At 44.1% G+C, this 25,217-nt stretch overlaps 1 long non-coding RNA gene and 1 pseudogene across 1 annotated transcript; one reads left to right on the top strand and one right to left on the bottom strand.

Annotated features, from left to right (window-relative positions):
- Positions 1-4,513: 4,513 nt before the first annotated feature.
- On the bottom strand, positions 4,514-7,897 carry LOC124696925 (annotated as a pseudogene).
- Positions 7,898-19,927: 12,030 nt separating this feature from the next.
- Positions 19,928-21,197, top strand: LOC124699937. The gene is made up of 3 exons (XR_007001570.1): positions 19,928-19,979; positions 20,063-20,186; positions 20,608-21,197. It is a non-coding gene; the product is annotated as an uncharacterized LOC124699937 (long non-coding RNA).
- Positions 21,198-25,217: the final 4,020 nt, after the last annotated feature.

Genomic DNA, 25,217 nt, shown 5'->3' on the forward strand with positions numbered 1-25,217 from the left:
CAGCAAACAAAACACTGATCACCCCCGGCGTGAAGGATTCTCTTGATCATGTAAATATACTACCCCTCTAGTATGATTTACACAAGCGGCTCACATGGTAAATTATGGAATCTAACCCAAAGATCCCGTCTTCCTTGCAGGGGTCGCCTTTTTTTCCCCCTTCCTAGCATGCGAGTTTAGGCAACGTGCCATACGGCCGTACTATGTTCGTATCACAATTCTATCAAAATAATACTTCCTCCGTTCATTTTTATAATGCCTATAGATTTTTGGCATTTGTTTCAGAATATAAGGTTGTAGCTTGGCTTTTTTTCAATTACCCCCTCTACCGGCCAGCTTCCACACGACATGCATGAAAAAAAATCCATACAAAAAGGAAACAATTAATTGAGATTTCTTAGATTTGGAAAGCATTGTTTTTCTTTTCTTAATAGTAGAACCTGGCTGCACATATATGGAGAGTCAACTAGAGAGATTTGTGGGATTTGTTATGTTAATTTAGGAAGTTATCGATTTCCCACATTTTACTCTGATCTCAAATCGTTAAGCCAGGGGGTCTTATATAAAGAATACTCTTGCGCTAATTTCCGTGCCAAAAAACTATAGGCACTATAGAATGAAACGGAGGGAGTAATAAATATTACGTACTACAGCATTTCCAACAACATGCCCATGCAGTAGTTGGTAATTGGTATGCAAGAAATCTTCTTTCATCAACAGATACATTAAAGTTTGGTCGCAACCTGACATAACATGACCGATATAGAGACAAAGCACATAGTATATCATACTCTTTCTGTCCCAAAATAGATGTTACGTATTTGTCCAGATTCGCTCATGTGTGTACACAATGGCACGGGATAGGGCGGAAGCTATACGAAGCGTGGTTGCTAAGAGAAAAATGTTTTGATGAATTTTTGAAAAGGGTCCTCCACCTTGTAAAACTCGCTATAACGGTTGCTCAGGTTAGCTATCAATGGGCGAAAAAATATCTAGGGCTGATTCAGTGGAGTTCGATAGGTGCCATGGCACGCTGTCAAAATGTGCAAAGCTATTTATTCTATACACTTTAACACTAGTTTCTTGACAACTTAAGGCCTATGATGTGACTATTTGTAGGAATTATGATGATATTTAGACAAGTTTATACTATTCATAGTGCATTCTCTACAAATTTGATAGTCTTATTGAATTTATGATATTGAGCTTTCATCCATCCGGCGAGCCCATGTCATCCCCGGCCCCCTGGGGCGCGCTCGGGGAGTACGGAGGAAACAAAAGAGCGGGAAACGTCGAGGAAAGTTCCCGCGTGTCTGGTAGCCCCGACTTGTCGGCGAGAAAGATCGATCGTTGTCCTCGTCGCATCGTCTTCCGCACGCTGTAAAAGCCTGTCGCCGATCAGTCTTCGCCGTGACGCGTAGCTTCCACGCGACGAGTTAATGTCGTCTCCTCGAATTTACGCGTTGCTCCCCTCTATTTATCGCGGAATTACCGCGTCTGGCCGCATTCACCACCGCCGTCCCCCTTCTCTCCACTCTTCTCACCCCGAAAACAACTCCTCCAATGGCGAACCGCTTCCCAGGCGACGACGCGGCGAACAATGGCTTCGGCCGGCGGTTTCTGCACCAGTGGGACGGGAGGCTGCTCCACATGGCGGGCTACCCGGCGCCGCCGGACTTCCGCGCGCCCGGAGGCTTGCGCCTGAGCGCGGGGGCGTCCCGATTCCGCCGACGCCAGTGGGAGGCGACGCCCTCGACACCGAGATCGACGCGGTGATCGCCACCCTCAGCGACGTGCAGCACGCCAAGCCGCACTTCTTCCCCGACAACTACGTCGCGTGGAACGACTTCTTCCGGCGAAGGTACGAGCGCGTACTCGCCGCCTACGACGTCCCTCCCCTCCTCCCGCTCACAACAACGCCGCCGGCCGCCGCCGCTGGTGGAGCACGCCGGGCTACACCCTCGAGAACGTGCTCGCGCACATCGAGGGCGGCAACTACCTCGTACTGGGGATGCCGCCACCGGCGGTGCTTTCCGTGTCGCGCCGACACGGAAGCTCGTGGATGCCACGGCGTATGGCGTCATCGTCGCCGTCTGGATCGGCGTCAAGGTCGGCATCACGCCCCTGCGGGTCGGCTCATCCACCAGCGATGCCGAGGACCATCAAGAAGGAGCCGGCGTCGCCACCGCCGACCAGAGGGCGCAGCAGCGGCGCCCTTGTCATCCGCGAGGTGTGGTGCACCTCGTCGTCTCCATCGCGCGGCCGCAAGAGGAAGCCCAAGAAGGAGGACGCAACAGCCCGCAGCTGCATCTGACCTCGCCGCCGAGGAGGCCGCGTGGGCCGAGGATGCGGCGGTCCGCCAGGCCATCGCGAGGTCGCTAAAAAATAACAAATAGAATGGAGGAAAAATAGTTCGGAATTTTTTGTGCAAGTTTGAATTTTTTTAATTATTTAAAATTCAAAGTAAAATTTTGAAATATATATATAGATAATGATATAAAAAATTCGAAATATTTTTCGCACATTCTAATTGTTCATGTTTAAGTGATCTGCAAATTTTCGAGTCAAACAATGTATGGTGTGAGAGATACAAAAATGAGAAGTTACTTGAGAGGGAACAAAAGGAACTTACAATTTCTTAATTTGAACTAGTAAATATGCCCGTGCGTTGCAACGGGAGAGGGGGACAATCTAAGTCGTGGATATAATTTTAGCGCGACACATGTGTGCTCCAAGCATGCCACCACCGTCTCCTCTTCCCGCCGCTTCTCCGCCAGTGTCAGTAGTGCTAGGTGCCGATATCATCATCTCATCCTATTGATCATCCACTCCAACACCATGAAGCCGAAACCTTTGTGTGTGCATTGCCACGGTCCTCATTTTTTTGCCACCACATCACATGCGTAAACATAATATCTACATACCAACTGCATTGTTACAGAAATAATATCAACTCCATTTAAGTTGTGACAAATTATCATTATAATTAATGAACATGTGTAACTGAACATTTGATCGATGATTTACATAAATGAAATATCCATACACAAATGATGTATCCTTACATTGGTGTCAGCAAGCATAAATAAATATGATAAGGGCTTCCCTAGTGTTCATGTTTTATAAGGTCATACGGGGTTCTACTGCATCTACTCTAGTGAACCTCCAATGATTATTTATCTTCTTAGGTCTTAAGTGCGGACACTCAATATAGAGTATTTTCTATCTCTCAGCTGCTCGGTTATTCGATGACATCCAAGCTCTAAAACCATGATGACATGCGATACTTCCTCTTTCTAGGCCTCAATAGCATTCTCTTCCTAAATCCACTATAAAACCCGTTGGTGCATCTCTCAGATCATGAATCCCATAAAATCTGCACTTGCTGAAGAGCATGTGGAGTTAGCTAGGTGAGCCTTTTCCCTTGAACTTCAGCCTACAAAATGTAGACAAATCATAAATATTGATTGTAGACACTCGGCAATGCAGTGAATAAGAATGCAGAATGTATGGAGATAACAATAACTTCAAAGATTTACTTGGTAGTATATGCCCTTGATTCATATAAATGACTTCCGAAGAGAATTAGTTCAAGAAAGATATGACTACCATTCATGGATTAACTTGCAATGTACAAAGATTCCTCCAAATTAACCAAACAAAATGCAAGGGCAATGTTGTATATTAGAGAGCAAAAAAGTGTTTTAAAGAGGCAAACACCGTAGGGATTTTTTCGAAGTTATGAATTCGTTGTAATTGTACATGTTCACCTTCAAGAGCAGGTACCATCACAAACAAATGCAGCATTGTTTCGCAATCATCTAGGTCTCTAAGGGCAACAATAAAAGCTCGATGCTAGCACAACAACAATGTAGAGATAACACACTTTGGATAACCCCCAAAGAATCATCTTAAACTCATTCGGTGCCTTTCAATGATAAGCCCACCGAAGCTCATTCGGTACCTTTCAATGATAAGCCCACCGAGTTTGTACTTTGCTGGTCAATTCAACGGTCGCTCTACAAAATCATTTTTCTTCATAGAAAAACATTTTTAAACATTCTTTGTATGAACCTTGATTTCCCTTAAATCAACCATAAAGGAAACATCATTAATAGGTCATAACTCTCCAATAGGCAATTATTCATAATATCATAAAACAATAACACGTGAATGGCATGGCCTGGTTTACTGATATTGTATTTACTTCATGTGACAATAGATAGCGCCCTCTGATGCCATAAGTTAGCATTGGAAGTGATACAAAGGAATGATCAATTCCACCAAGCATGAGGTACACCTCTTCCTTTTCTGTAGACAACCAAGATGATGTGCCTCCACAAAGAAAATAAATTCTTACATTCATAATTTTGAAATAGTCTGCAGTAATTTTCAAATACCAGAACATTGTATTCACATGCCAAGAACATCTAGTTGGTTGTCTTTAGCAAAATAATCTTTGCAACATTGCCAAAACCCTAAAAATTTGCAACAAATGTTAACCCTGTCAAGTTTAGTTGGGAGAAGTCTTAAGTTTCCACAGAGTAACTGAAGTTCTTCTATGTTGCTCAAGCTCTCTCCCATTCCAGAGCTGAGCACCTGGCTTGCGGTTTATCTCGTGCTTCCAGTGATACCGTGCATCGCCTGACATTACTACAAGTGACCCTGGGTTCAGATAGACGGGGACATTGCTCGATTCACTCTCCCCGTGCTTCTGTGTATTCTGTGTATCCTAGGCAGCACATTCTCGACTGAAGCTCATCACGGCAGACTCAGAGAGAGACTATTGCAATCTTGTTGTCGAAGCGCATCAGATCAACATGAGCACAGATACCCTACATTGCAAAATGAATTTGTCATAACAGATCATAGGAATCTATACCTCTATACCTAATAATAAAGGAGCTAACGTTTTCTTGGTTTGGTCCGTCTAAGTGCACTTTCGCCGCCGGGTAAGGCGCTTTCGTCTATGAGTCCTACCGTCCCGTGAGTCCTTATGGATCCAGTTTCTAATCGTTGTTTGTGCGACATGAGTTTCCTTCGTCCATCCTTCTAGAACACGTTCGGCTGCCTCGTGTTTCCTTTTTGTTGTCCGTCCACACCGATCCTACTTCTCCCTAAGTCGTGCTCTTCTCTAATTCTATTCTATGAGCCTTTAAAATTTTAAATACAGAAACAATCAAGTGGCCTACATCAAACGGGCGTTCAACGCCTACTACAGATTGGACAAGAGATCAAGCCATAATCATGGCGGCGACCATGGCGGACAGAATCAAAATCCACAAATCGTGAGCCAGGAGAACAAGATGATCATGCTGGTAACCTTCCACGGCGAGCCTTCGAGATCACACATCGACAAGCTCAAAAGAAGTAAACGATCAAGCCCAGCGCAGCCGCCTGCGGTGGAGGCGGAAGCCCGCAATCAATGCACGCACCTACTCAACGGTCGGCCTTCTCTCGTGTTCTCCTGCTGCACGAACCGGAGGCAACCGACCCGACCGGCATGCCGAGTGGATCGAAGTGTCAATGATGCCGCAGCCGCGCGGAAGGCCATAGGGATCTAGGAAAAAGTTGTTTAGGCGGGAGAACGACGGCAGCCATGACGTATCCACGCACCTGAGGACGACAATGGCCTCAATGCAACACGACCCCAGAGTCCTCTAAGCATCAAAGCGGCCAAGAATCTTAGCTACATTGCTTGCTGTCTCTGAGCGTTGGACCAATCGTGAATAGATTGACTGTGCTGCTGTTGTCGAGCTACTGTCCAAGAATAAGTAGGATCGATCAACAATGGTACAACTACTTTGAAGAAGCCAAATACATGCTGACATTATTCCATGACTACAAAATTCTAGTAAGACACGAACAGAGAGCAACTCGGCAGGACCAGTACATGAGCTTGCCAAGCTGGGGGAACTATGGAAAGTTTATTTATTTTTATTTCAGCTGCCCCTTTGTATTTTCATTGTCATATCTAAGTTGTAATGGCTCCTACTCTGTTCCTAATTGTAATATAAATCTCCCAATCGCCTCAGAATAAATAAATTATAAACAAATTGTGACCAACATATAGAAAATGTCACTACGGTCTATGCTTTTAGGAGAATCATAAGTTTCATCGGCATTGAAGTACATCTCTTTACATATAAGAGATCTCCAAAAATTTGGAGGAATTTTGGATGTTTCAGCTACCCATAACCCAGATTCCCATACCCTGATACACATGAGACAGCGACCGACCGGTGATGACGGCGAGCGTCCCGCGCAGTACGCAAGTCAGACGGTGGCTGCAAGCGCCAGAGAGGAGTTGACTCAGGCATGACAACGTCTTCTAAGGATAGTCACACCGGCGAGGCAGCAAGATCGGCAAGCGGTGCCTCAATCCTCTGCGGTAGGAGGCAGAAACAAATAGGTTGGGTATTTCCCGATTTTAAATTGCCTCAATTTTTTTTTAGTTCAATTCCAGTCTCATTGTAATAGAATTGTGTTGTTATTCCTGCTTGATACTGGTTCTTAGGGTAGAATCTCACCATGTCAAGAACGATTTGATCTACTAAAAAATATTTAACAAAACCGGTTGTAGAAAAGAAGATTGTTTCTTTTAGGAACTTTCCATTTTCACAAATTCTCGATCAGGGGCGCAGTGGGGACAATGAGAGAGCGATTAAAGAGGCATGGCCGGTAGAAGTGTACGACACAGCTATGTAACCTCGCCCTTTTTTTTAGAAGAAATGAGGATGCTCAATTACAGAATGAAGAAGAAAAACTAAGTTCAGTTTGAAAGTTGGCTTAGAGATCAGCATTAGATAGATCTTGTTTTTTAATTTCTCTTTTCCTTTCCTCTGTAAATACCCCTGTACAGTTTGTTTGCTCGTATATATAAAAATTGCAGTGGGAGCCTTTTCCACTGATTCACTTCAAAAAAAATTTAACCTAGCCCATGGGTGGTGGGGGCTAGCAGATGGCGATTTTTGTGTCCTAGCGACAACCGACGATACAGACCAGCCGAGATAGACTTGAAATTTGCTTCGGAGCGAAGCACGGATTTTATCCTAGTTAGAAAATGGTGCATCCATCTATTTGCACTCGTATAGTTGTGTTCTGGGTATTAAGCAAGGTTTGAATAATAGCACTGTTTTGTATGCTTTATGTTGAACATAGGGCTCCAAATTTATTGAGAAGAGTAACAGTTCGCACCTCACCTAGCTTGTACCTGTTTGCAATCAGTTCATCAAAAAGCGGTTCCCTCCACACCAAATCTGATGGCAAAGGACATGCATCCTCATCCTCGTTCATCCACCCTGGGCTGATGCCAACATCAACATCACCAATCCAAATACATTCTCGAACAAGCGTAGAAAGTTCGACAACCCATGGAGGGAGATCACCAAATCTCATTGCCTAAACAGGAAAATTTTGAAAGAATATTTAGCTTTTGAGCATGTAAGTTCCTGGAATTTGATGACATACAGAATATCTCCTCTACTTTCAAAGAAATTGTGCACGACAAAAGTGAACATTTGCTAGATGCTGAAACAATCGAGGGAGAATAACTTAGTTGGTTGCTGGGCATCACTGAACCATCCTTCTGCAAACAACACAAATGGGCACATCCACACTTTGAATCATCTCATCGATACCCAAATTTCGTCCGAGATTTGATGGCTCTGATAAAATAAGAAGGTAAGAGATGGCCAGAGGAAGAAGGGAGGCTCCTGGCCGGCGGCTCACCTCGTTGAATCGCAGCAAGGAGGCGCAACTGATCATCGGAGGGGAGGAAGTCAGCGCAGAGCCACAGGCCTCTCACGGCCTCACCCCCACTACGGCCTCCCGAAAGGCGCGGACCTGGACGCGGGCAGGCGATTGTGCCGGTGTGGAACCGGCGAGCACGGTTCATCGCCTCGGTCCCCGCTGGAGATGGCCCTAACGTCCGAGCGTAGCGGCGAAGGTTTCGGGAGTCTAAGGAGAAGCGCCGTGGGGCGGTGCAAATGGCTAGGTCTGCGGTGAATTCCGATCTCGAGCTTCCGCCATGGTAGAGCAAGATCTCGAGCCGCCGCGATAGAAAGGTTTGGGGTTTGGGTTCTCTCGGGAAGACAAGCGAGATTCAGGGACGGAGAATTGACTGTGTGGACATGGTGTGTTAATGAGATTTAGGCTGGGCGTCAACTTTTTTGGAAAGTGATTGAAATTACGTGGTGCCACAGTTTTTTAAGGGACTTGGTGGGAGGGTAAAATAGTCTTATTAAAAATATGCTTGACGAAATCTTTGACCGGAGGAAACAGAACCAGTTCCTCCTTTTTATATAGTAGAGATAGAGATAGAGATGACTGGTCATAGCTCATCAGTTCATCAGTTCATCCGATTCATGTGCTTTTCCATGTGCATGACTCAGCGTTTTGACTTCTGCAAATATAAGCTGGTACTTCCAACATCGCGATATAGAAAAGGAGCAATAGCTAGGAGACTTATTCATTTGTGGAAAGGGAAAACATGAATGGAGCAGGTGCGCTACGCACCTTCTCATTTTTTGTCTTTTTATTTTTTTGTGTCTCTCAAATTATACAATATGTTGATTTTTCTTTGCAATTCACTCAAAAATAACAAACATAATGGGAGAAAAATAGTTTGGATTTTCTTTGCAATTTAAAAAATTCAAATTATTTTAACTTTCAAAATAAATTCTTAAAATATATATACATAATGACATAAAAAATCAAAATAGTTTTCCCACATTCTATTTGTTATATTTAAGTGATCTGCAAATTTTCAAGTTATATTGTGTGATGTGAGAGATACAAAAATAAGAAGTTTGTTCGAGAGGGAAAAAAGAGCTAGCACAGATCTTAATGCAGTATAGACGGTGCAGATACGAGTGCGCTCTGAGTACCTGCTCTGAAAATCCACTCTCCCGGTGGAAAAGAGCTACTGTAGCATATTTTATTTTAAGAGCTAGCAGAATCAAGTACTACCTCCAATTCAAAATAATTGCGTAAAAATTATTTTGAACTAGAGGAAATAACAAGTTACCACGGGATGGCCGTTTCGTCTATCCAGCACACTACACGTTAATTTGCTGGACCGGCATGGTGGGACACATTACCAGCATGCATGTTAACTCTTGCAGGATATAATAACTATAACTACTATATTAAACGTGAACCACTTCGATTTTTCACAGAATTTTGAACCTCTTTTCGTTATTTTTCTGTGTACATTACTGGTGTTCTGTAAGATTTTGTACAGAAGCTGAGAGTTTATCTAATGACACAGCACGTATGCAATCTTCTTTGCTTTCCTTGGTGGTACCACTTTGGTTGTAGGTTTTTTTTGTGTGGCTGTAGTGTTGTAGGAGGTGGTCAAAGCGGTGCCCACCTTCCACGGTAGAAAATCTCCACCACTGCTACCACCATTTTACCCCTCTACCTCTCACATCTCTTCTCTTTCATCTCCGGCAGCCAAGCAGAGCACAGCCGGCACGGCAAGCACTGCCGCATGGCGCTGCCGCTCCACCTCCTCCTCATCTTTGGTTTCCTCGCGACCGTGCTGCTCTGCCGCGCCTCTATGCGTGGGCGCCGGCACTGCCTCGGCGCCGCCGCACCTCCGGGGCAAGTTGCTGGTGGGTTGCAGCCCGTGCGGACGCGTCGACTGGTGGCCGTCGCGGGAGACAGGCGCTCGCGCGGCGCCTCCCCTTTCAAGACTAAGGGTCTCCTCTGTCCGCTGGCCGCCTTGTCCTTCCATGTATATGCTCCTCCCCGTCTTGGCTGTCGCCATGGAGGTGCCATCACGGCATCAAGATGTGTCGGCCAGAGCCCACTTCTCTCCGTCTCAGCCGTCATGCCGCCTGTTGATGCAGCTATTCGCGTGCCGCGCCCTCCTCTCTCTCCCGAGAACGCTCACGGCGTGGAAGGATCTAGGACCTCTCCTTCCCTCCCCGAGGTGGCTGGCAGCGCGGTTGAGGACCCGGCGCCCTACTCTTCTTCTCGACCTGTGCGACCATCCCTGTGGTCAATCTTCTCTCTCAAGGGGAGGACGTGTGTGTGGTCGCCGGCGGATCGGATGGACTGGAGTGGGAGCAGCGCTCCAGCCTCCTCCTCTCACCTGCAACAGCGCCCCCCTCGCTGGCCGTCGTGGAAGCCCCTGCCACGGTTCCTCCCTGTCGGCTCAGGACTGGAAGAGGGAAGGAGGTAGGTGCTGATGGGAATTTTCTGAATATTAGGTGCTCAGCTTTGTGATTTCGATGCCTAAGAAGTGTTTGTTGTTATGCCTACAACAGCTTAATCGGTGGTATTTTCAGATTTCTCATTTGGTGATTTGGTCTTTGTGGGCTAGAGCAATTTATTCAACTGATAACCCATATGCTTAGCATGCAGTGCATCTAGGATTTGTTCTTGCTAGCCTTGATATCTTCTGGCTGTTGGGAGTGGTCCAATGATCTGAATTTTTTTCGCTGTGAGATTCTGCAATTAGATATTGCAGCTCATTAGTGAAGCATGGACATAATTGAATGAATACTATCATCTTAAACTATGATTTTTCTTGACGACAATGGTTGGCATTATGCATTGCAGATTAGGCCTCAAGGCTGAACTGGATGTTCAGGTATGATGCTGTGGAGATTTTTCTCTATATGTTTTTTTTTCTCACTGCACTATTTAGGTGATTTGCAACAAATGGTTGGCACTATGTACAGTGGGTTTATTCCTGTAGATTTTGCTCACTGCACTATTTACTTAAAACTATAATGTGATCTTCTGCTATTTTGTATACTTTATACCATAATGCTTACATATATTAGAAAGCAGCTTCATATATTATTATTAGCAGTGTTTCTATTGCTGTGTCAGCCCAAATAAATGAAGGCAAGTTTCTACTGACTGTTTAAAGATTAAGACATGGGGCACACAAATATTATCTATGATATGTATCCATGATTAGTTCAGGTGTTGGAAAGCTGAGTGGAGGTCATATTCCATAACCTCTTATTTTCTAGCTTTTAGCATATATTCATGACTATTAGGTAAATGTCACGCCTTCTTCAATTATAAGTAACAAAACTATTGTGTAGTCAGGTAGTGAAGACTCAAGAGAAAGAAATCTGCTACATGATAATCTGCTTGGAACTTTGGGTATAGATTCAATTTGCAATTGCGGAATTCCTCACAATTCACACTTTTGATATATGGACTGCATATTTTCTACTATCAAAAAATTAACCTGTTAATTTAACCTTCAATACAATTTCATCATGCTCGAGGGCCTCTGTTGAGTGTTGATGCTCTATCTGCACAATAAACATGCCACATTTTTGTATTAAATTCATGAACAATACTGCAAATCTTGGATGAAAATTTATTTCCACTGTGATGTACGTGCTTGGCTTGGACTATTGGATCCTTACCAGATATAGTTTAAAAGATGAGTACGCAGCTTGGAATTTTTTTTGTGGCACTTTACGTATGGCTTTGTCTTTACTATTGTTGCCTTGACTACTGGCGCTCATCTTACCAGTCTGCCACTGCCCGCATGCGTCTGCAAAGTATCAGATGTTGCCATGACTCCGCTTGAGAACAGCGACTGATCCATGCTTCTGCACCCTGTCTGTTTTAGATTACAGGTTATCACTTTCCTCTTCTTCCACTGGCTTTATACTATAAGCAGAGAGAAAAATATGAGCAACCTCAATTTTGGTCTTATGTATGGTTTTTGCTGTAAATGCCGGCTTAAGAAAAGCGAGTGGGCTTCTTAAGAGGACAATCTTTTATGTAAGGTGAGAGTAATATATTCAGTGAAAGGCAACGATGGAGAACTTATGTGGTGTATTTCTGTAGGTTTAGAACACACTTTTTGCAGATATACAGAAACAACTAACTGAATGAACATGTCATGTGAACTGTAGAGAAACCCTTCTGTGATTTGAGTGTTGCTTTGCTCTATAGATCATATTTTCATGTGGGGAGATGTGTACATTTAGGTCCAGGCACCTAAAACTTCTACTGATTGGTTTCTGTGGCACCTCCCTTTACCTATTCATATATTTGTGTCTATTTGTCTCACCAGAACTGCTAATTAGAATATAATATATATTATTTGTCGTACAAATTCCTGCAGTGAAATTAATAAATCATTCCAATAGATACACTTTTGATTTAGAGAAGAGATCTCCTAAATTCATAACACTACATATCTCTGCAACAATTTCCATTAATCATCCCTATAATGGCACTTTTTTGTTAAGAGATGAAATCACCAAGATTCATATGTAATATCTTTTTTACATCCATAATTCTGAATTTGCAGCAAGCCTTAGTGGTTACATATATAAGTATACAAATTTGGAAATCGGAACACCCATTGGTGATCTGCAGCTATTGCCAAAGTTCACTTCAAGCGGGCGATTTCTTGCTATTTTTTCATCTCAATTTTCTTTTCAAGGAACTCGGTATATGCGAAGTCATTATGGCGGATGAGAGATCAGGGTTTGTTTTTTGGTAACACACCTACAGTGGATGAGCTCAAATAATGGTTCTGGGTACATATGGCTTAGTTTCATATAATTATATATGAACGTCAATAGTTTTCTGATGCAGATACTTCCCAGACATATACATGTGCCTTAGGAAGCGTGAGACCAACAAAACATTGCCAGTATCCACATGTCATGGCATGCATTTCCTTGAAGAATTTTACTACTTCAATGCTACCAAGCAATATGCAGCCTTTTAATATTTGCGATAGCATGGCCTTTTATATGTATTTTCGCAATCGTGAGATTTTAGAGAGCCTTTTTGTAGGAGGACAAAACTAAAATTTAAGAAAATCATATGTGCTCAGAGGCCAGTAAAGGATGCTGCTCTTGATTACTACCTCCGGTCCATATTACTTGCCTCTAATATGGATGTATCTAGAGCTAAGATGTGTTTAGATACATCTATGTTAGTGGCAAATAATATGGATCAGAGTGACTACCATTTTCAGTTCTCTTTAATTTCTATTTGTTCAGAGATATCTGATGTACTTGGTCATGTGTAGTGATAATATATCTATATTCGAATGTAAGGAAGTGTTGTATTCCTAGCATGGGTTGTTAGCCTCCTTGACCGTACTAAGTACTGACTAGGATAATCCTGGATTAATTTTTCACGGAAATTTACATGTGCCATGAACTTTCGTACAATCCTTGTGCCTTCCAAGTTCTAAGTATAGTTATTTACTAACAGTGCACATTTGCTTTTGTTGAGGCTGGTGAGACAATTGTTCTTCATACTATTATGGATGGTTCTCATATGACAAGGTAATCTATGAGAAATCTCAATTTCCCAAATCATTGTTATACTACTTTTTTTAGGTCAATACTGTAACCATAAATCTAGGTTACCTAGATGGATAAATTTGTATTGTTTTAGGTGAATATAGCAATGCCATTGTGTTTTCATAGGTATTCGCCAAATTCGCCAAGGGGGGTTTGAGAGAAGGTTGTACGCACTATTTTTTGGCCCCGAAGCTATTTCCGAGCAGTGCTAACCACTCCTCATGAGTTTTATGTTTTGCTTTACGGTATAGCTACTAAGTCTAAAATATACCGTTTGATTAATATTGTTCACCTACGTACCTTAGGTTTTTTCTAAAGTTCAATTCTGATGAGTAGATGGACAGATTTATCTGGGCAGATGAGTAAATCAAATACAGTCCCAAGCTGTAAACTTCCAGCTTGCTATTTTGACTACCTTAGTGACCGCCTCCTGGCTTTACCATATGTTTTAACATTTATAGCTTATATAAGTTCTCCATGTCCTGTCATTCATGTGAATACGCTATTGATATATAGTTGTTGCATTTGATTGCCCAGTTTCCTTCATTATTTAAGGTTTGAACTGTGTCAGTCAAATGCAACAACATAATACAAGTTTATAGTGTGTATTCCAAGGATAGTGTTGAATGTTCCATCGACAAGGTGGCCTTTTATACTAGGGTAATACCCAATCAATGTGTGCTAGACTACAAAACAAAAGTCAAGGCCAGAGACTTAACACAGTCGATGTTTATTTTCCAAAACCTGTCTTTTCCCATGGACAGTTTTATGTGCCGTCTCAAGGGTGGCTTCGAGGAATGGATTAAAGACTATTTCACTAGATGAGAATGGTAGCCCCTGTATACTGTATACATATTAGAAATATTGTGTACCGTTAAGTGCTGACCAGCTTCTTCAAGATGATTTGCTAGCCATGCTCTTTCTCCTTTCTGTTGGACCTGTATCATGTTTTTATAAACCGTTGTATAACTGGTCGTATGTATGATAAGTAGTGATGTCTGGCCTTTTACCTTGTTTAAGCTATGTTTCCTCTTACACTTCCATATTAGCTTCACCTATGTATGTAATCCAATGTGTATAGTATACTAGAACGGCAACCTTTTTTTATTGCCTACTGTGTTATCTGCCAAAACTGAATTGCTGCAACCGCATGTCGACACCGAATTTAGAACAGGCAACTAATTTACTCCCAAGTTAAATAGAACTAAGTATACCGGAAAATTGATACCACGGTAAACTTTGTATCATATGCTTCTCTATTTCGTCTGATCGATTATTTTGTCTGCCACTTCTATACCTTGGCACATCTGTAGTTCTTTGTTACTTCAAATTTTAGAGTAAGCTTCAGTTAAATAAAATGAGTTTCGGCAGAACGTGAGACATGAATTCTGAACTTTTCTCCTTGCAGCAAACACCAAGATCTCACCTCCAGCAACATGTAAGCTAATCTGAAAATAGAAGGAAATAAGTATCCAAACTGATGAAGTAGACAGTCTGCATCGAGGTATCTATTATGTCAGCACCTGCCATCGAAAATACCATGTAAAATGTTATCCTTCTACCTACTGATTTAGCAAGTTTAAACACCATAAATGCGTTGCAATATCCATCCCTTAAGTTTCCATGTAATCCACACACTTTTTTATCCATCTACCTATTGCTGTAGAAATCCCGCACACTACCAATGAACCCTGGAATCAAGTAGCTAAGTATCCATGTATAATCTTTTTGTACTCGATTTGGTCCTCATGTGCTCAAGTTTCCTATTTCATTGATATTCTGAACCATCAATAACTGAGATGGGATTTTCGGTTGGTTTAGGGTCACATGAATTATGCCTCGACATGTAGAGTATTCAAATAAATTGACTTGGAGGTATGCCGCCTTTTGCTTTTTGTTTTGATTAACTAACTTCTAAACCTACTCATTCTAGCCTTGCTTCAGTTGCTTTACATCCATTTGTCCTTTTCCCCCTTTTTCTTGAGCATACAAAGTTAGGCATCTACTGCGATTTTCGCTACCTTTCATTGAGTACATGTTCCAGTTTGTTGGTTTTGAGGTATATGTATTGTGTTTAAAATACGGAACCTTGTGTCTTTTACATTTTTTTTTATCTAAGCAGGTATATGTGTGGCATTACAGATTTATCAAGGAAGGTATTATGGCATTCATCCTGGAGACCAAGATGCAAAATGTCAAGCAGCAAGCTCATGATTTGTCTAAGCTAGCACTTATAGAAAAGGTATTCGTGGTATGTATTTTTCATAGGCAACACACATTGTAATATGAAAAGCTCATCATTCCATCTGCTATTTCTTGATAAATCATTTGTATCCCTTGAAGAATCACCGAGAAAAGTGATTTAGCAAATTGGTTGTAACTGATTCTGATTGGCCATTTTCTCATATGCTACAGGCTAATGTCTACTGGAAAATGAGTTACATAGATTGAAACAGGAGCCCATAGAGAAGGAGAAAAGAGGTCTGCCGCATGGCTTCGCAAAGAGACATACATTGACGACAAGGAAATCATGTAAATAAAGGGTTGACACACAAATAATGCATTTAATTAAGCCATATTGAGGAGGAATATACCCACATGTTTCAAGTACTGAAACTCACTATGTTTGGTTTTTTTTCCAAATCGTTTACCCAAGAGCACTGACGCATTGTGGCAGATTGAGAAAAATCAGGAAATATAGATAAGTTCGGGAAATATGATATGGTAACCTCCTTTCCGTGCTACTACAAGATGTCAAGTATAGTACGGAGAATAAGTAAGATGTCAAATATTTTCAAACATTGTTTATCTCATGTTTTATATCACACTTTTAGTGACCGTTGTAATTTAACATGGAAGATTTTTCAACTACCACCTCAAGGGTGCGGCGTGCCGCCGCGCCTGCATTTGCTAGTACTATACTTATCCGTGAACAGCCTTGATTTTTCTCAGAATTTTGACATCTTTTTCAGATTAACAGCAAGCTGACACGTGTGTTCATTGGTGGTTAATTCCTGCATTGTTTTGTGTGTGTGTAGTTTCGGTGCTTCTTAGAAATTTTGAGGGAGGCTGAAAGTTGTATTTCCTTCGAACAGCTTCGTCGTGGGTAGAATTCACATGTGCATGTAACCTTGATCAAAACAGGACATCCGTCAAAGCGGTGAGGCTGCATCGGGCTCTGAGCAGACCGGCCACCATGTCCAGCGCCGCTGTCTCCTCTTTCTCCGTTTCCCCGTTGCGACGGTGCTCGGCCACCATCTGGCCTCCCTGGTGTGGTGGTTTGGTGCTGCTGCCCGTCGCCTCCCGCTTGTCCTTTTCTTCCCCAATTTCTCGCCTCTCCCTTGCACGGTGGCACTCCATCCTCTCTCCCCAAACCTTCCGGTAGCACACAATCTGGACGGACGGCTCCCCCACCAAATCCTCGCTCCCACCCCCGCGGAGGCCGCCCCCTCTTCTCCCTCCTTTGACCGCCGGGGTACCTACCGATGTAGTCGCGCGGCAGACCCTCCTTTTCCTCCCGATGCGGTTGGTGGCGCGGAGGAGGACCTGGGCGGCCTCTTTTCCCTCCCAAGGCGGCACGGATTTGGGACGAGCCAACGCGGCCGGTGATCCATCAGGAGCACCTGAGCGGCCTCTTCTCCCTCCCAAGGCGGACAGGCGGCGCTGCTTGGGCGACGATGTAGAGGCGGCCGGGAACGGCGGCCGGGGCTTGACCGAAAAGCTTCTGGTGAGGTGCAGCATGTGTGGTCGCCTTGACAGCCGGGAGCATACGAGAGTACTAGCGCCAGTGGAGAACATCAGGGGAGGAGCGGCGGATTTAGGTGGAGCAGGCCGGGAAGAGCTGCTGGCGAGGTGCGGCCGATGTGGTCGCGGTTGTCCGTGTCGAGCTGCGGCCGCCGCGGGAGCAGAGGGGAGTACTGGCACCGGAGAGTAGCAACAGTGGAGGAGCGACGCCGATGAGGCGGCTGTGATTAGAGGCGGAGCACGCTCTGCATCGGCAACTGATGGAACTGCGATGCCGCGGGGATTGGGGACTCGAAGTGCGACATGGATATCGCAAGTATTGAGGACTCGAAGTGCGACATGTAGCGGCAGTCGTCGGGGTGGCCGGGACAAATTCTTCCTCGCCCAAGCTCTCCCTGATCGAGCTCCTCGGCGTTCGGTGGCTGTAACGTGGTGGGTCAGTTTCTGTTCTGGTGTCGCGGCCGTCACCGAGGTGTGGGCCTCTTGACGACCAGCAGTGTTGCCTGCTCCGCATCTTGGAGTGCGGCGTTGCTGGAAGCCTCCTCGCCGCCACCTGGAAGACGACCAGGGCGTTTATACACTTTTTATGAACAGATTGAAAATTATATCAGGATGTTTGGAGGATTTTGATTTTGTTTTGGTTACTGCTCTACAGGAGTTTCGAAACTGGTTGAATCCTTGGGCGATGGAGGCCGTGCGATGCACATGGCCGAACTTGAGATCAGGTTGCTAGCCGCAGATGGCCGAGGAGGCAGATAGGGAGTTAGCAAGTAGCAGGAAGAACCATGACAAGCTGCAGGGCGGAGCCCTTCCTGATGAAGGTTTTTGATGCACTAGCGTTATGAAGTTCTGAATTTTGGTTTGGCGTGCTTTCTTCAATGGTACTCTGTAGTAAGTAGAGTAGCATGTTAGAACAGAAAAACTACATCAATTATTACTTCTTCAATGCATTGCATTTTCTTTTCTTAATCGTATATGCTTTTTAATATTCTGACTCTTACCAATATATGGTTTAGGGTTTTAGATTGCAACATGGTGAAGGAGCATACGTGGATCACCCGATTCACCTACATATGGCTTTAGTAGGCAACCATTTAATATCTGTGGTAACATAGCTTTTTATATAGATTTTTGTATTAATGGGGTTTAGGTAGACTTTTTTCATAGAAGGGTAAACTGAAATCTTAACATCTTTTAACATATGTGGTAGCATAGCCTTTTTTTGTCTAGATTTGTAGAACGATATAACTGAAATCTAAGCTGATCATATGTATTCAAAGGCCAGTAAAGAGTATTCTGCACCGTCTTTTTCGTTTATCTTGAATTTTCGTCTTGCTCTGAAATACGCGAAAATCTATTCATAAAGTATTTTATCTTCTTGGTCATGTCATCATGTGTAGTAATATTTACATTTGGGTGCAAGGAAGTATTATCAGTGTTTACCATCTGTTTTTGGCCTCATTGACGCTACTCAATACTGACCAGGCTAATTAAATAGACAAGCACAAATATCATTAACCTCAATGTTACTCTATGAAATAAAACTTAATATTGTAACCCAGCTTCTGAATTGTCCAGCTGTACTGTTGTGGTGCCTTCTAGCGTTAGATGTGTAGAACTACTGTAGAACTACTGTTCTCTAGAAATTTCCTTTTCTATAAAATATTGATTCTGTATCAGTGATAATAGAAGGAATTCATTCATATCACGTGTAATCTATTATTTTTTGTGTCTTATAATTTTAAGAGTAGTTTGTGTGGATTAGGTATCGTTTAATTGTTTTAATACTGGTGTTCCTTTTGACATCCAAGTATTTTGTGACATCTCTCCAAATCAACTTGCTACTGGACAATCTTATTGATCTCAGCTTACAGTATTTTTCAAGGCTGTTCAATTCTGTACTGAGACTATTGCAGAAACCAGTTCCGCTATATAGTATAATCCTTGCCATTTTTTGTTTTACATTCTTCACTGTTTATTTTTTCATGATTATTATTACTCTAATACCAACTCGAGTGCCTTCATACAATTGAGCTGAATGTGACTAATAACTTATGGATTCAGCCTGACGCCTCTTTGTTTTGTCCATCAAGTCCACCTACCTGAAGGTAGCCCTTCTCTACCACATACCACAGGTGCATTAGTAGATGTGTTTGATATAGAAAACCCTATTTGTTCACAATCTGAAGAAATGCTCGCATGGGCTAATCTCTTTTTTCAACTAAAGCTTCTGGGTCATAATATATATGTATTTGTCTACTATGGTGTTCTTGGAGATACAGTCTGAGGTCCAAAGATGCAAGCTGGCCATTTTTGTTAGAAACCTGGTCAGATGATACATTGACATGCCTTGCCGATAACAAGTGTTGTTTACAGGATGTTGTAAGAAAAAGAATGGCATCTCCAAATAATACTAAATAACTCACAGTAGAGATGAAAGATCTTCGTAAGGTTCATCATGTCAGTCTGGTATGCCATTTTACAGTTCTCATAGGATACCTAATCTAGATTATATCTCAAAACTCCTGTTGTTTTCTTATTTATTTGGTGACCAGTGTTTTGTTAAATGTGTGTGTAGTTGATTGGCTATGCAGGAAGGATGACTTGTTCCTGTTTTATGGGTACTCTGAAAAGTTACATCTAAAAACCATCTTCATGATCCTCAAAGCAAAAGTGTTCTATGGCCAAGAATTCGCTCCTTTGTATCAGTATCTTGATGGTGTTTTTTTTTCTGTTTTGAGGAAGAGAGAACTTCATTTCATATGATATGAAAATTCTTGAAATCATCTGGTACAAAAGACTGACACTGTTTCTTTGTACATGAGCTTGGTGTAACCAGGAACTAACCAAACTATTGATTGTTGCATAAAGAACTACCACATGTGCGACACGAATTAACTCTCTCTTCACCTTGGTGACCTTCAGGTCCGAGCAGTAAATCAACAACTCTTTAATTTCATTGATTAAAGCACAAAGTTCAGATTTGTCTCTTCCTTTGGCATTCACAGACTGGACAACGGCTGCACAATCACTCTCAAAATTAAATGGGCCATGGCACCAGGAGCAGCAAGGTCGAGGCCCTCCCTGAGAGCATTCAGTTCAGCTTTCCTAGCATTCAGGCAATTAGCAAAGGTGCGTCTAGCTGAGAAGATCACGCTGCAGTCAATTTTCTTGCCATTGCAGCGAGGCTGGCTTCCCCGCAGAAAAGTAGGATGTCTCTGATACTGGACATATATTCTAAGTATGCCTACAGTTTCAGTGTGCTTCCCTGTTCTACAAGACATATGAATCTTTTAGTTTAAGATTATCTTTAGTATTTCCCTATCCTACAAGCAACTCTGATGTGAAGAATTATAAATTTAGTATCAGTTGTTGGCCTCACTGGCAGTACTTCAACACTGAAGAGGGCAGTTAAAATGCTGCCAATGCTTGAATTATTGGCTTCACGAAAAATTGTTAGGAAATATGCAAGTACAAATATCAGTAAGAGATCTCTTTATTGTTTATCACATAAAACTTAACAGTGCAGCCTCACTTCTGAACTATTTTGCAGCAACATCGCCTGAGGTGTAGAGTCAGTTCGGGTCATAGAGAGGCCAGCAGGAGATCTTCTCAGCTTTGTGGAGGTAGCCCACATAGGGGCATCATCGAGCAGGCTAGCGGCGACCACCATTGCTCAAATGCTCCTTCCAGGGATGCTCAGCATCCTCCCAACAGAATAACAAATCCACAACTCCAACAATGAGGAGTGAAGAAGAAAATCAATACACTGATGCTCCCTTCGGCGATGAAGCAGACTCCACACCCTCCATCGATTTCTTCAGCAAAGGCCTACAACTCATCATACTTTCCTCCGTCCATGGGGACAATGCCGCCGAGCACTGATGAGTCAAACACCAAGCAACATCAGCACTACCAGTCATACCATCCTACTATGCAATTTCCTCCAGGCATGTATCACCAAAAACATGTTGTGCTTTAGGTGAAGTAGAACCTGATGTCTTCTACATATCACACATGTAAGATGATGCCATTAACTATGTAGTAAGATGTAATTATGTCTTAGTGCTTATCCAAGGCAATCCCATGAACTATGTAATTAAGTCTAATTATATATCACCGCTACTGTCCATCATTGCTCAACAACATTTTCACAAATCATTTACAACCATTGATATACCTCACGGCGCGGCGTGCCGCCGCGCCATACCTTGCTAGTATCTCCAATTAATAATCACTCACCCTCGTAAGGGTACCATGTCATTAAACGTTTTATGTCTTAGGAGTACAATCACAGTCTAGAATCATAAAAGGAAACTGCTGGGCGTCCCCCGGGGGATCTGATTCCCCAGCCCCCGGGTCCCCAGCCATCGGATCAACCATTTTAACGGTTAGATTTGCATGTAGCAAAAAAAATCTCCCGGCAGCAAAAAAATCACCCCGGCAGCAAATGACTGAAGCAAAAAACGGTTCGTTCAAAAAAAGCTGGGCTCGCCGGAGATCTCGCCGGAGACCACGTAGCAAACATATTACGCAGATGTAGCAAAACCGCAAAATAAATTGTAGCAAATTTTTTTATTCATATGCTGCAAATCCTCTAAGACATCAACGGAGACATCGCCTGCAGCCGGCAGCAACGCCGTCCGAGTTGCAGCAACTCCGTTCGTCCAGGCCACAAGCTGCTAGTAGCAACGCCCTATGCCTATGGTAGCAAAAAATCCACCCTCCGCCGGTAGCAATGTCGGACACCTTAAATAGCAAAAATCGGCCTTCGCAGGTAGCAACACCGCAGGCCTAAGGCAGCAAACCTCCTAATGAAGCAGAGGAGCACGAGATGGAGGCGACGCTGGTAGCATCGGCGGCGACCGCCAGTAGCATCGACGCCCTCGGCTGGTAGCACTAGTGAAAGCCACGGTAGCATCCCAAAATCGGTGGTCGTCGGGGTCGGAGGTAGTGGGTCCGGCCGGAACTCCGCGATGAGGTCGACTTCCCTTGATGGCATCGAAGCGGAGAAGCGCGACGAGCTCAAAAGCGGCGAGGTGGGCGAGCTCCGGCGGCGGGTGGCGGCCAGCTACCCCACCTCACCCTCCCGCTCGACTACTTCGCTCTGCGCCCGCCGCCGGCCCGCCCGTCGTCGTCGCGCCGCCGGCCTAGCCCGTCGTCGTCGCGCCGCCAAACCTCCTCCAACTCCCGTGTGGCGAGAGATCCTTATGCTCGCTGCCGGCGTGCCGCAATACAACCGGCTCCGAGCCATGAGCCCCTGCCGGCGGCGGAGGAGCCACCCGCGCCGGCGCCGGAGCTCGTTCCGGGAGGCTCCTTCGCCGGCCTGGCTCCTTCGCTGGCCTTCGCTTCGTCGCTCCATGGTGAAAAAAGTGAGAGAATAGGGAAAGCAACGAGTGGACACAGGAAGAAGAAAGGATAACGTGTGGTGTAGTGGGTCCCATGGACACGCGTCACGCGCGGAAGGAGGAGGCTGCGGGCGTGAGATCCTCCGGGGGATTACAATCATTTTCCATCATAAAATTTGAACATTTATTATTGAAATGGGTTCACCGATCGAGTCATGATGTCTTGTATTTAAAGGTGGGTCTATATATAAGTCACTCACACTATTCAGTGTTGCCTAGTGCATCGACATATTAATACGGAAAAGCCTGTCTACAATTCCTTGTGTGTTGTCGTGTTGATACTTACCACAGACCTAGCTAGCCAGGATGATTTCCAGCGGTGATCAACCGGCATCCTAGTATCTGGCATGGAAGGTACCAGGAACTCGGATTTCTCATAGCGCGGCAAGAGAGTCACTTCTTTCCAATTAGCCGGAAGCGACTGATCCTCAGCGTGCTGCCCCTAGTTTCAGTATCATCCTAGAGTGCCACATAACGGTGTATTTAGCCATGCTAACTTGGCTAATGTGTTGCAGCTCACTAGGATATATCACATTCACGCTTCTTCCACGGAGTACCACATAAAATGTCTACAAAGGAATATCAGTCGGTGAATTCCCTGTTGCTGAAACGCGCATGCGCGCTTTCCTCTCGCCGGTGCACACGCTGCTGTTGGAACATGTTCAGGCGAGCAAGTTAGGGCATGGCCAGTGTTTTACCGTGGACCACTGTGTCAGTTAATCTAGTCGTTAGGTGTCGATGAATTCAGATAGACGCTGGACTTTTAGAGCATGTGCGTCATGCGCACCTTATGCACAGTGTCCCTCGTATGTGCTGATATGAATACTAGTGACCTCTCACCTATAGAGCTATGGATCTGATTTCTCTCTACATCACATGCATGTGGGACGCGTTTGGTAGCTTGGTCTCGTCTTGGCTCGCATCGGCCCAGCAATTTTCGATTCGTTTGGTTGCCTGCGCTCACTCGCGTTCTTGTATAGCACGGGTCTTAAAGCATCCCAGGGACAGCCCTGGAGGAACATCCAGTTCGACAGTTTCCAACGGGCCTGTCCCGTTCTCGTCACTCCTTGGCTCGACCGATGCATACTTTAATGTGTACATATGTGTGAGTATAGTTTGGAGTACTCTTGCTTGGTGGTGATGATGTGTGAGAAGTGAGAGATGATAATCCATGGTGGTGGTGGCTTGGTGATGTTCGACTTCGTGGTCGGCGACGTGCCCATGCTTGTGACCGGCGTGACCGACGGTGCCATGGTGGTATTCAGCTTCGTGGTCGGCAACGTGTGCATGCTTGTGACGGGCGTGAACCACAATGTCATGGTGGTGTTCGTCTTCGTGGTCGGCGACGTGGTGATGCTTGTGACCGGCGTGAACGACGTTGCCATGGCGGTCTTCATCTTCGTGGTCGGCGATGTGCCCATGCTTGTGACCGGCGTGACCGACGGTGTTATGGTGGTCTGTGATGCTTTTGACCGGCGTGACCGATGGTGCCATCGTCGACGTGCCGAAGCTTGTGAACGACGGTGACATGGTGGTCTTGTGATAGGTGAGGTAAGGCTAGAAAAAAAATGCGACCAACCAACCAAACACTAATAGAAAACTGGGCTTCCATCCAGGCCTTTTGTACCGGTTTCCTTATGAACCGGTACTAAAGGTTGCATTAATACCGGTTTCACTGCCCAGGGCATCAGCAACCTTTAGTACCGGTTCGTGTGGGACCTTTAGTACCGGTTCGTGTCACGAACCGGTGCTAAAGGGTTGGCGTCTGATGTCTACGGGTGCTTCTATTCTTGTAGACAGTGTTGGGCCTCCAAGAGCAGAGGTTTGTAGAACAGCAGCAAGTTTCCCTTAAGTGGATCACCCAAGGTTTATCGAACTCGGGGAGGAAGAGGTCAAAGATATCCCTCTCAAGCAACCCTGCAATCACGATACAAGAAGTCTCTTGTGTCCCCAACACACCTAATACACTTGTCAGATGTATAGGTGTACTAGTTCGGCGAAGAGATAGTGAAATACAAGTGGTATGAATGAATATAAGCAATAGTAACGGCGCCAGAAAAGTGCTTGCTGGCGTGCAGTTGATGGTAGTAATATTGCAGGAAGTAAACAAGCGATGATTGCAGTATTTGGAAACAAGGCCTAGGGATCATACTTTCACTAGTGGACACTCTCAACATTGATCACATAATAAATAAGTTCTCTTCCTTTGTGCTACATATACTCTTGTTTGATAATGAACATCATTCATTGTGTAGGGCTACAAGAGCACCTCAATGCTGGAGTTAACAAGCTCCACAACATTCGGCATTCATATTTAAGTAACCTTTAGAGCATAATAGATCTTTGCAATTTGAACCGAGTACTAACATAGCATACACACTGTCACCTTTACACTATGAAGGGGGAATATATCACATCAATACTATCATAGTAATAATTAACTCCATAACCTACAAGAGATTATGATCATAACCTACGTCAAGTACTACACGATGCACACACTGTCACCATTACACCGTGAAGGAGGAATAGACTACTTTAATAACATCACAAGAGTAGCACATAGACTAATAGTGATACAAAGCTCATATGAATCTCAATCATGTAAGGCAGCTCATGAGATCATTGTATTGAAGTACATAGGAGAGAGATTAACCACATAGCTACCGGTACAGCCCTTAGCCTTGATGGAGAACTACTCCCTCCTCATGGGAGATAGCAGAGTTGATGAAGATGGTGGTGGTGTCGATGGAGA

The sequence above is a fragment of the Lolium rigidum genome, chromosome 3, assembly GCF_022539505.1.
Source record: "Lolium rigidum isolate FL_2022 chromosome 3, APGP_CSIRO_Lrig_0.1, whole genome shotgun sequence".
Taxonomy (NCBI): Eukaryota; Viridiplantae; Streptophyta; class Magnoliopsida; order Poales; family Poaceae; genus Lolium; species Lolium rigidum.